We start from the raw sequence: 11,347 nt of genomic DNA, 5'->3' as shown, positions 1-11,347 counted from the left end.
AACTTATTACAATCAAGTGCCCTGCATCAGTTATCTGTAAATTATTGTTTTGTTTGAGATTTTTTCATCTCATTAGAACACGTTCAGTGAGGATGAACTTTACTAAATTTAGATTCGGATTTAATTATTTACAGACATCATTTCATTACAATGTTCTACATAAAACTTCTAGATATAAAACTATTTTAACCATAATAATGTTCTACATAAAACATCCTTAAGATGTTTCAGATAGAACACCATTAAAATGTTCTACATAGAACATCAGTTAATTACAATATTGTACAGAAAACTACCAGATATAACACTATTTTAACCATTATAAAACACCATTACAACCATTACAATGTTCTACATAAAACATACGATTTTCTAGATAGAACTTCATTACAATTTTTTAAAATGCTCTACATAAAACAGCATTTACGATCTTCCAGACAGTACCCTGTTACAACCATTATAATGTTCTACATAAAACAGCATTACAATGTTCAAGGTACAACTCTCTACCATTGCAATGCCGATTATGAGGTTCCAGATAGAGCTATGTTACAACCTTTTCAATGTTCTACCCAAAACATTGCTACGATGTGCCTGCAGATTTAACACAGTTACGATGTTCTACATAGCACTCCATTACGACGTTGCAGATAGAAGTTACACACGTACAACTTTTACAATGTTCTAGTGATCAAATGTTTAATGCATACAAATTATGAACACCCATTATAATTTAACCAAAATAGATAAATATATGCATTAGTTGGGATAGAACTAAATATCGTTAGCTGGCAGTCTTTGGTGGTACGTCCATAAAAAAGACTATTTTTCTTATCATTAAAATACATTGTAATTACAATATATCAAAGTAATCTCGCTATTAACGACACATGATAAACATTTATTAACTTAGCAGAGATAAAACAAATAAGTAAGTATGTAAACAGGTATATTCTACAATTCTTGTCCTTCCTTTAGAAGAAACATGAACACAAACACATGTTTCCAGCATGTCGAACAATCTGTAACCTACGTAGGGATTAATTTAGATTTAATTCATGATGAATGACTTGTATGTCAGAACATGGTTAAAACTTTCAATCTCAAAGTCAGATACATCGATGGATCGTGTAGCTTGCATGTAAAACTACTGAACTGTGTCCTGAAACTATTGTTATCCTTTCAATACTTATACATCATCTTGTCCATTTGAGTGGCCACTTATCTAAAGTCTACGTTGGCCATTTTTAAGCTGACATGAAATCAACATCCCACTTATTGATGCTTCAAATACTTAGTGACATTTTAGAACTTTGGAAGTTTAGGCACTTTAATAAAGATGTCATTTGTCGGTATAATACAGTACTCTGTAGGTTTAATAATACTAAGCAGTATACGAAAAACGGGTATAAGTAATAACAAATAACACCCTCAAATCTTGTCTAAGATATCGCCCTAAGAAGAAAAAAACACCAAATTTCAAAGGGGTTCATCCAAAACATGAGACACCTAGGCTTGGACGGGGTTAAATACCATTTCAATATATATTTCAAGTATATTTTTTAACTATTGCAAATACGAAAATGTGTATGAAAATCAATTGTTAAGAGAGTCCAAGGGGTCTCCTTTCAAATGCTGACTAGATGTCAGCCATTATCACATATGTGATAGAACTGTTTAAACACGTTCCAAATATAAATTTAACACAGGGATCATTGCTACGAAGATTTCAAGAAAAGGAAGTGACGAAAGCCAAAGGAAAACATGAGTTATCCTTCTATATAACTGACAGAAGTAACGAGCGATAACAGATACACGGGCGAATTTCTGCTCACTAATGATTACTTCGAAGATCAAAAGTTGTTATATATGAGACTGTGAGAGGATATCTGACAATTCAAAAAACATAATTGACTGGCACTAGATAAGAGAAAACGAAAACAAAATAGAAATAGCCCGCACGTTTCCTTCATTTTATTCATTCTAAACATGGTAATGCAAGGACCTTTTCTATTTTTTCTCTTGTCTACTGACTTTGGGTAAATCCATGACTGAACGTGGCTAAGAGTTGACAACCTAAACCGTGTATGTCATCCAATTCCCTATATCACTAGTAAAGATTGAATTATTTAAATTTAAAATACACGTGACCTAACTGTTTTAATGGACGTTAAACCCTGTGGCCTTATTCACATATCCTTACACTAAAATGTTTGGTTTTATTATTATACCAATAATTGCAGGGTCTTTGTTTTCTACCCTACCCCAATGTATGTGACATATAACACTAGAGAGCGAAAAGGAAGCAATTTTCATACCAGTTATTTTGAACTATGGAGAGGTCCTTGTTCCCAATATTCATATTGGGGGCCTATTAACCAGTTTCAGTCCATAATATTATTTTCAATTTAACATAAATTTTGAAGTTGAATTAGAGGATCTAATTATCTTCAAGGTAAAGTATCTTTAAAGACAGTCTCTTTTCTCCGTGCCAATGATTTTTTTTTCTTTCGAGTTATTTAGTCAAACTTAATCAATTTTCCCAATTTAAAAGAAGAAATGCAACTCTTTGATGGGAAGTGAAAAATTGATGCGTTGCGAATGATAACAAAGGAGAAACAGTTCATCATTCTAGATGCTTGATTGATTAATTTCAATTACTGATCAAGTCTCAGATAAGACGATATTTTACGAGACAATATCCGGTAATCTAGATATGAATCAATATGTCGGAATGTAAATCCGGTAAGACAAAATAAAGATGGCGGAATGGAAAGGGATTTAAGTGAATCACATGAATCTATTTTTAAGATTAATTACAATAATAAAGAAAATTTCAAAGAGTGGATTAAGAACTCGATCAAAGAAAATTGAAGATGAAACACAGCTCCTTTCAAATGCATTAATGTGTGCTTTTAACCTGCATCGCTGATGTTATTGTATGTTTTCATATATGTAGACCTTGTTCAGAAAGTCCTGCTATTGAAAAGCAAACTTGGATAAGTCTAATGAAAAACAGTTCAGTATATATCAATGTATAATTATATACCAAAGGTAACCCATTTGGCTACATTAATCCTAACCCAGTTAATCAGCTCAGCGAAATGTCCATAAGGTATGATACCATCATTAACGTCAAGCGTCTCTTTACCCGGTACCCACGAATATAATTCTTCTGTTTACCCACCATGTCTCTCTCTCTCTCTCTCTCTCTCCCTTGCATAGCCAATTTGTGGTTTGAATTTGATATTTTCTGCAACGTTTTGGTGGATATTCATGGTTTAGAATCGAAAGTAAAACAGAACAAAATTATTGGTTACGGTGATGTGTACGGCGGATAGTATGCTACTTCAAATTTTTGAACATCAAATTTCAATAGGCAACCGCTTTTGTCATGGCCAGATCTTACCCCGTAGGTGTTGGATAGCATGCAGTCCATCGAAAATCAGGGAAAAGGCCGAAGCCCGCGGAAGAGACCAGAATTAATATCAAAGTCAATGGGGAAATTAATGATGGTCTTTCTGCTATATGAAGTGGGGTTTTGTTTCTTCAAATAATCGGTATATCTAGGCTATAGAAGAATGTGTTAAGCTAACCTAACATGTTTTCAAATCAAATCAATGTGAATTCTACAACAATCTGCATAGAAAATGGATCCTTGTTTTAAATAATTATATTTGTCCTGTGTTCCGCATTTGTAGGCTATAGGTCTGCTCTGGCAAAATGTTCATATCACTAAGAGTTTGTTTTTATAACATAAGAAACGGGCAATTCGTTAAATTCCTACGAGCACCATTTCAGACGATATTCTTAGCCCACAGTTCACTACACGAAAGAGGAAAAGGCTGGGCGAAAGGCCGGATTTTCATTTTAACAAAACACATTTTTCGTGACATTTTGTTTCCTAAATAACATAAAGTAACTTCACACAAATACAACCATGTAATCTATGATCTGAATATATTTAATTAAAAGCTGATATTATTACATGCACTATAATAAATTATAGAGAACGGAAGTATAGGGGAAACAGATACAAAATCTTTCTGGAAGAGTCGATGTCATCTGCGAATGATTGGTTCGCATAGCTAACAAATTTGACTTATACTATTGTATCATAAATGTAGTTATTGAATTCTCTGTCTGTCATATGGGATTGATTTATATACCTATAAATATATATGGATGCGCTTGGTATTGTAGGTTGAATTTACAAAAACAAAAATGACTTCAGTTTTATTGATTTATCAGTATAAATATAATGACTGTTGTATTATCTTATAGTCATTAAACACAAACTTCGTGACGGGGTGAGGGCTGGTGGGGGGGGGGGATTTCTATATTTTTTCGTTGGCATCTTTCTGGAAAACCAACATCAAACAAATAAAAACAGAAAGGTGAACAGTTCCAAAAATGTGCATGTCAGTTTTATTGATTTAGTAGTATAACTATGACAACTGTTGTATTATAGTCATATGACCACGAAATTGTGGGGGAGGGGGTGTCGGAAAGGGATACTTTGTCTTTTGGTATCACAAAGATACTCGTTGAGATCTTTCAGGAAAACAAGAAACCAAAAAAATCCATATTCGAGCGTCCAAAGAAGTTCGCTGCTACTTCGCATTTTAAAAGCATCCAAAATTATCCGGATTTACTGTACATAATAAATTCATCGTCTTATCTTATATTATTAGTTAAATATTGAGTGACAATTACAAGTAGCCGATGACAGCCATCTTGTTTAGTGAATATTTATTGTTGAAGAGGATGATCAACCATGTTAACAGGAAATACCATCTGACACACGCCCGCCATATTTTATTTCCCAGCTCATCCCACGTGAGTAATTAAAATCCTTTATCTACAGATTTAATTAAATACCTCCCATTAATGCCAAAGAGATAAGAGCATCAGAATATATTTTAAGTATTTATGTCGCCGCAACAAGGTCCTATTAATTTATAGTCCATCTTTCAAATTCCACCCAGTTATTTTGCAAAATAGCGTGGCGTCATTGTCCCATTATCCAAATTATTGAAGCGCTTCTTCATTTTGAAACTAAAGATATCATCAGAACGTTAAATCTGGTGCTACAATAACCAATGTTTCTCTGAATTTATTTTCTATATCATTCAGTAATACGATACCCCCCATACGTCTAGTCATTTCTGTAACCAAATAAAAACGAAGGTAGCCTTTCAAATTGACCAAGTACATCTTCAAGATTGGGAGTTCTATTGCAAAAATAAAACACAATAAAGATACCATTAGGTTTATGGTATTATGTTTCCTTTGTGTGATTATCTATAGAAGAGGCTTGTCTGTTTTTAATCTAGAAGTAACGGTACATACATAGTTAAACAGATAATACTCTCCTTTAGTCGTAGTGTATAACGGTACAAACGGTTAATATAGTAATTCAACCACGCCCATTGTCTTTGCTCTCATTATCATTGTCTTTGACCAGATAAATACAGCCACGTGGCATAAGATACTATAGATAAATCTTAATTACGAACTAACCATTAAGTAGGCGAGTTATCGCCTCCTGGCAAAACTTGTTATCACTTTCAAATACGTGACAGAAATCGCCGTCTTTGGTCTAGAGTCCGTCATTCGGCCAATACAAAGGTCGCTTGAGGAGGATAGCTGATAAATATCGAATTCGAGTATTCGAAATACATGTATTTATAGAACAGCTGTAATACAGATCTTCAATTGATCAACATTTCAAACTATTTGCCTTTTGATAAAATGATAAAATGTGTGTAATAGTATGTGGACTTTACAACTTGAACTTGTCAAGCTCCACGTTCCATTGACAAGTTTCCAAAAATGCAAGCATACTCTCGTGGACGACAACCATCACTTACACTGTGAATAATACGTACATTTTTGTAGCAAAAAGGGAACCCTTTAGGTAAAACAACTTCTCTATTAGCATGAATAGCCTACATATATGCCATGTGAACGGATCTGTAACCGGAAATGTTTCGGTGGTTTTAAATTTAGCCCACATTCGTACTAACATTCCCAGATCTCAGATAAAGCTATAGACAACAAATATAGATTACAAATATAGGTAGATTTAGTTTTATAAATCTTCATAAAGTAGCCGACGCCTCGTCATGCTTAATGTCGGTCAATTTGATTATTTTATGCAATATTACGTTTGTCTTCGTAATTATCTACTGTTCTTATCGTGTAGTGTGTCAGATAACCCGGATGTACAATCTGATAAAGCAATATTTTTTATAAAGTCTGGTAACCCTACATCAAGGGGTGAGTCAATATATTTGCATAGAATTTGGAAATGCTGAAACATTGAGAAGAAACTGAAGAAATATCATAAATGATATAAGATGCATTATACTTAGGAATGCGATATATTTGTCGTTCCTTAGATGAAAGATCACCATTGAAATATTGATAAAAGAAGATCAGACTCGAAAATATTTACAATAATTCCTTGTATAATAAACTATATTTATATGTACTAGTTATACAGATTACTTACACCTTTCTTGAATTATGACTTCAATTTTGCATTTTTATTTGCACATATTTCGCAGAAAAAGACACCATTTCAAAAATTGTTTAGGGATACCCCAGGCCATATGGTACTATTGTCGAAGTATTTACCACAGATCTATGGTATTTGCATTTATAATTACCTACATAGTTCTTGAAAGATATGAAATATTTATCATTTCATTTTATTCTTAACGCAAAGTAATAAGAACGTTGTATCATGCCTCAGCCCTTAGGCCTGCTTTAATAATACAAATGATCAGTTTTAGAATACATCACTCTTTTCAAGAGAAATGAGGAAACCCTTTACTTCTGGTAATGTTGACGGTAAACGCCATTATATTTGAAAAACTAATGGCAAACATACACATTCTTATAGTCTTCCTAAGTAGTATTTTTTTATAACGCTTATCATGGTTTCCATCTTACAACCATAATCCACAGGCTGGGTGCATGATACATAAGACAAATGAGATCTAATGCGAGTATGTTATCGGGGTGGATTAGTAGTAAAATGACCAGGAACCTAACATGTCGTCGTTGTCACCATCTTGGAATTGTGACATTGTATTTGAACTGGGGGAGCATTGGGCTTTTTGTTTTGAAAAGCGTCGCCCCCCCCCCCCCCAAGAACAACACCAAGATAAGTTGTGCTTGAGGACCAAGTTTATACTGTTCTAACAAGTTTTGCGGTGTATAAGGCTACATCGTAAACGGTTAAATGTTTTTATGCTTACTAAGTTAATTTCATAAAGTACAGTGCTCTATTTGAAGTGAAGTACGTAATTAACGAAATAATTATGTTTGCATCATTCTTTGTCTAAATTAGATTATGTATACTTAATGTTTTAGAGAATTAGATTAAATGACAAAATGCCAGGATCAATTGCGAGTTGAAACACGTGCATTTGTAAGACATGTTAACAACTTACCTGACAACGCATTGCCCTTGGCATGAGCTCAGACTTTAGAACGCATAATATAATTTATTTATCATGAAATAAAGGTAATAAATGAGAATTTCTAGAAGTCTATAGACTGTAGACTGCATGAACACCTGGATATTTAAAAGTTATAGGAAAGTCTGTCTTGAATTCCAATAGCGATGATTTGAAGTATGTAACACATACATGTGGATTATCATCAGACATATTGCGTCTTTTTGTGACACAAGGGACATGACATACAGACGGATCAGTTTGTCCCTTATCACCTATTAGTCTACAAACGTTTACAGGCAACGAATGTCATGTTTTCCGGATGCTTTATGGGACTCCAGGCAAGACTATGTGCGTGTTTAAACTAAGAGCGCCACCTGTCACGAAACTGCGCACTTGACGAGTTGCCGTTCCTAATGTTTGATATTCATTCTCAGTTTTGCATCTAGTTGTTTGATTTAGATGGTAAAGTGGATGGGTGATAAATGATAAAAATAATTTAAAGTGTTTACGTGCTTTTGTAATCATTAGTAGGCCATGTCCAATAACAACTGTTTATTTTATTATTAAGAATAAAGTATCTGTTCAGCAGATGTTTGTGCAGGAACTGATTGATATCCGTTGATCATTAAATGTTATTTGAAGAGGGAAAATCTTATTCTCATGTTCAATATTGTAATTCTTTATCCTGATATTTTAAGACACAAACATGAACTTATTATAATTCAAATTTTACTGCCAAAATTAGAGCATTGTTTGGGATGTCCTTACGATTGCCTTAACTCGTATGGATATCATACAAAAAGCAGAGTAGTGTACTGATTCATCTTTTATTATAAGATTACGTACCTATCAATTTATGTTGTATGTTTGTATTTAATCAGTAGTACTCAGTTGTCTCGAGGTTGCCTTCACCTTCTGAAATCTAAGTCTAAACTATTTTTTTTGGCCGAAATATAAATAAGAACGAATATCATGCATATTTATCATGGAAAAACAGGTTGATCAGTTATGCCGTGTTTGTAATTTTCATCTCCGTAGTATAGGAAACATTCGTCATCTATTGACTACTGCTGCTTGTCATCTTTTGGTGCGGTCTCTAATTCTTTCAAGATTGGACTATTGTAATAGTGCCTTGGCTGGAATATCTCAACATTTATTAAAGCGACTTCAAATAATTCAGAACAACTGTGCCAGAATCATCACAAGAACAGCAAAACGTCAACATATAACATCTGTCCTTAAATCGCTTCACTGGTTACCAATAGAGGCTCGTATAAACTTTAAAATCTTAACACTGGTCTACAAGTCTCAGCATGATTCAGCTCCATCCTATATCACAGATCTTATGCAGCCTTATGTACCAAACCGACCACTCCGTTTACAGAATAATCTATCACTTGTTGTACCTTCAACTAAATTAAAATCTTTTGGTGATAAAGCCTTCAGTGTATATGGTCCACGACTATGGAATGACTTACCTGACAAAATAAAGTGTTCAGAAACAGTTGCTCAATTTCGATCTAGACTTAAGACGCATATGTTCACGATGTATTATCCACAGAAGCCATTAACTTACAGCGCTTAGAGCATGCTCATGGATGGATTAAGCGCTATATAAATGTACATTATTATTATTATTATAGAATAGTCAGATATTATCTATTGTATGATAAATTTATTGCGAGAAGTGACGGGCATCGTGTGATAAACAGAGTATGCCGACAATTTCTAGAACCCATGATACCTCTTTCATATACATGTATTTTATATAGCTACGACGTGTATATATAGTGTACGTCTGTGGTGACCACACACAATCTACTGTGGGTGAAGTTCGACGTCTCAGATATTTAAATTTGTATAAATTTAAATTTACATTAAAAACTGTTGGGCATTCAAAAAATACGAATATTTTGGTCGACGATAGAGATACGTTAATCTGGGGATAGTCTTGTAGGCTTAGAAATGGGGAGGAAATAACGCCCCAAGGAATACCCAAAAGAGGATTGGTGTCTTTAATATATCCAATACGAAATGTTATTAATTATTTATAAGCTTCTCTCTGCATAACCTACACGAAATCAAACGAGTTAACCATATGATCGGATAAGCTTTAATGCAAACAAAATTATTGTTAAATCGGGCGTGTTATTTTTTGTCGTTTTTTATTTAATAACAAAAATCAGGCAACAATAGGATTGAACACCTGAAGGTTTCATATCGGCTTTACGAAATTTCTTGCCAATAATTACTATAAATAATATTAGTTTGATATTTAAAGAAAATATCTAATAATTTTCAAACATTATTGATTTCATCTTATTCATAAAGTATAATCAAACCGACTGATTTAACCAGCCATGTTACAGGAAATATGATTGGTTATTATTTGCATAACTTAAAGAACAATGCGTACCTCCCTTTCAGAAGAGTTGTGTAAAGGGGGGTTAAGGTGCTAGTCAGGACATAACATGTTCACGTGGACAGGGTTTGTATTAGAGTTTGTCTATTGATGTATCGCTCATTATAAGGAGTTCATTCGGTGCGATTATAGAAATATGAGGCATGATTTTTAATATTAAACTGGAGCGGCATTTGTTAGATTCTTTTGATCTTTGAGATTATCAAATATACGTGGAGAATTATAATAAAAAGTTCAAGTATTATTTGTAATGCTCACGTGATGTTGTGTTTTGTTGTTGTTTGCTGTCTTTATTGTTGCTATTCTGGTTTCTGTTAAAGCATCTGGTCATGGTATGTGTTGGGTCTGATATAATTAAGTTCAGGTGAGAAGGTGGGACAAGTTTAAATAGGTGGTGTTTGATATGCGGTTTGAGATTTTGTAGAACAAGTGTACTCAATTTCATTTCATAGGTATACAAGGCAACAACATCTATATTTTAAACTGTGCACAATGTATCTTATATAATCCTACATACAACGGCTCACACAGGAGGACCGCATCACACAAAACAATTAACTAGAAATCCGAAGGACAAACACACATATATTATATTAATTAAATTATAGAATAAAACACACATGATATTTCATCCAAAACTATACATCACAAATATCAAAAATTCGAAATATGGCCCGAATTTATCTGGAACAGGTCATCTTCTGAGAAACACAAATGATCAAACTTGGTTGACCAATTGTTTTTCGTGAACTGCTGTTCACAAAGATGTGGCAACCGATGGGATGGTATGAACCGTATTTAAATATGGTTTTGTAAAACTACTTCATAATAGAAAAAAGATAATACAAAACAAAGAAAGACTAAAAGAAACCCAACGCTCCAGTAGTGGAGTGTTTGGGAAAGTCATTAAAATATACACTGACTCCACCGTGAAAAAGGTTAACTCAATAATTGACCATAAAGACAGACTGTCAGCATAGCCATAACAAAATTTAAAAATGAGTTTTAAAAAATTTGCATGCAAAAATGTTCTTGTATGTCACTTTTAATATGAAGTGACATAGGACAGGTAAATGGAAAGTGATTGATTAATTAATGACAGCAGGTAAAAGGTCAAGTGTCAGGTAAGGTAAATAGTAAGATAGGTGTTACACTAATTAACATGACGTATCAATCTAAGTTATACAACATGTCACAACTAATATTTCGTGTTTGACGGATTATAATAACGCGGGTTATATGTAATATTTAAACTGAAACATCTTTTTTTTAAATTGTTAACAATAAAAACTCCGTTTCTTCATAAGCTTTAAATGTCTGAATCCAAATGGGAGATAACTCCACGAAATATTAATTTCAGTAAGCGCTACATCATCAAAAAACCAGGCTTGAAATTATTATGTAAACTGTAGAATTCCTACCTTAAATGGAGCCAGCGGATCGACTGCGATCG

The sequence above is a fragment of the Patella vulgata genome, chromosome 3 (genome assembly GCF_932274485.2).
Source record: "Patella vulgata chromosome 3, xgPatVulg1.2, whole genome shotgun sequence".
NCBI lineage: Eukaryota > Metazoa > Mollusca > Gastropoda > Patellidae > Patella > Patella vulgata.
Note: the sequence above shows the minus strand (reverse complement) of the source record.